A 2421-nucleotide genomic window follows, 5' to 3' on the forward strand; every position below is an offset into this window, starting at 1 on the left:
GTTTTAATTTTTTGCTTCAATATGAAGAAATCTGCGGCTGAGGCTCATCGAATGCTCTTAAATACTTATGATGAGGCCGCTATTAGTGAAAGAACTTGTCCTGAGTGGTTTCAACGCTTCAAAAATGGTGATTTTGACGTCGAAGACCGGCATAGCGATGGAAGAGAGAAGGTTTTCGAAGATGCAGAATTGGAGGCATTACTTGAGCAAGACTCGTGTCAAAATCAAGAAGAATTGGCACGATCATTGGGAGTGACTCAACAAGCCATTTCAAAACGCCTCAAAGCCATGGGAATGATTCAGAAGCAAGGAAATTGGGTGCCGTACGAATTGAAGCCGAGAGATGTTGAACGGCGTTTGTTTGCTTGTGAATACCTGCTTGAAAGGCAAAGACGGAAGGGATTTCTGCATTGCATTGACTGGGGACGAAAAATGGGTTCATTACGATAATCCCAAGCGCAGAAAATCATGGAGAGTTCCCGGCTATGCTTCCACGTCGACGGCCAAACCAAATATTCACGGCTCCAAGGTCATGCTCTGTATTTGGTGGGACCAGCTCGGCGTAGTGTATTATGAACTGTTAAAACCGACTGAAAAATCACAGGCGATCGTATCGAACGCAATTGATGCGTTTGAGCCGAGCATTGAAAGACAAACGGCCGCAATACAACGAGAGACACGATAAAGTGATTTTGCAGCATGACAATGCTCGACCCTATGTTGCGAAAGTGGTCAAGACATACTTGGAAACGTTGAAATGGGAAGTCCTACCCCATCCGCCGTATTCTCTAGACGTTGCTCCCTCTGACTATCACTTGTTTCGATCAATGGCACACGGCCTGGCTGACCAGCACTTCCGGTCTTATGAAGAAGTAAAAAATTGGATCGATTCGTGGATAGCCTCAAAAGATGACCAGTTTTTTCGACGCGGGATTCGTACGCTATCCGAAAGATGGGAGAAAGTAGTGGCCAGCGATGGATAATACTTTGAATCATAAATGTATAACCAGTTTTTTACAATAAAACCTCGAATTTCGGAAAAAAAACGGCGGAAGCAAAGTTGTACACCATGCAACCGCAACCGAGATCAAAATTAATTTATAGTCAGTTGGTAGAAGAACGAAGGGACTGCGAGTATTCAGAGTACGACCACTGGCTTCTGGCTTTAACCGTGCGATCTTTAGACCGATGTATAAAGTGAACAGTAAAGACGGATGCGAGATCAAACATTGAAAATTTTATCTCGCTGTGTAGTTGATTAACTCATTCATTGAAGTTTCAATATTGGAACATCTGGTACCGTGGATGCTGTTTGTTTAATATTGTTAGGGTTCTTATTAATATACATTTTTAATTAAATTTTTAATTAAAAGGAGAATTGTTGAAATATTTCAACTAATTAAAAACTGAAACACTTTAGTTTTCATGTTTTATGAACTTCTAGATGTTAATAATTATTGAAAAAAAGGAAAAAGACAAATGATTTAAATATAAAAATGTCTTTTTTAATAATTATACTGTGGAACAAAATTTGATCTTTTTTTATTACATAAGTTTGAATAGTTATTGTCGATTTTTACCTGTTGAATATGAATTTGATTAAAGATTATCATGTCACAGTTTTGAAAAAAATGGCATTGAAGAGGCAAAAAATGACGATTTTAAGGATTTTTAAGATGTAAAATTGTTGTGTTGCAAAATTCTTACTGTTATTTTCTAGTAATAACAGTTATAAAATATTTTCTAATAATCGTTGTGTAATATTTCTTTTGCGCTAAATGAATTTATCTAGAAAAAAATGACACATCAACAATATTTTCCATATTTTTGTATTTATTAATATCTGATTATATTTAACTTTATTCGATTTTAATCCCTAATTTTTATTTTTATAATTATATAAATGATTTTTTCTCCATTTATTTATTTATTAACAGTTTATATTTGTCATAAGATGATTTTTTTTTTGTCAGACTCTCCTAATTTCTGATTTTTTAATAGATTTAATTTTATATTGCTACAATTTTTCAGTACAAAAATATAGTCAGTGTCTAATCGCGGTCAGAGAAGTACGATTGTCACCATAACTATTCTATCTAACCGAGCATATACGCCGTATATATCACATATAAACTCGTGCATAATGAAAGCACATTATGCGTGTGCAGAATAGCATAATTTTATTATTTATTATTTATAAATAGAAAACTGTCTTTCATTTATTATTTATAAATAGGAAACTGTCTAAGTATTTCAATTCGACGTATAAATTAATCCAGATAGATAGAATAAACAGATCTTTTATGCTATTTTTTACCTTATATATGCGTATCATTTTTCGTATAATTCATATAAGTAAAATATTGTAAAGTATTGAAATATATGATTTTCATATTATGAGTATTATGAGTATATATATAT

The 2421-nt window shown here is 33.7% G+C and overlaps 1 protein-coding gene across 1 annotated transcript in view; it reads left to right on the top strand.

Moving 5' to 3' along the window:
• Positions 1-2421, top strand: part of LOC108690891 — a 129797-nt gene that overhangs the window by 104854 nt on the left and 22522 nt on the right. The gene's annotated exons all lie outside the window — the stretch shown is intronic.

This window comes from Atta colombica, unplaced genomic scaffold (genome assembly GCF_001594045.1).
Source record: "Atta colombica isolate Treedump-2 unplaced genomic scaffold, Acol1.0 scaffold38, whole genome shotgun sequence".
In the NCBI taxonomy this organism is placed as follows: domain Eukaryota; kingdom Metazoa; phylum Arthropoda; class Insecta; order Hymenoptera; family Formicidae; genus Atta; species Atta colombica.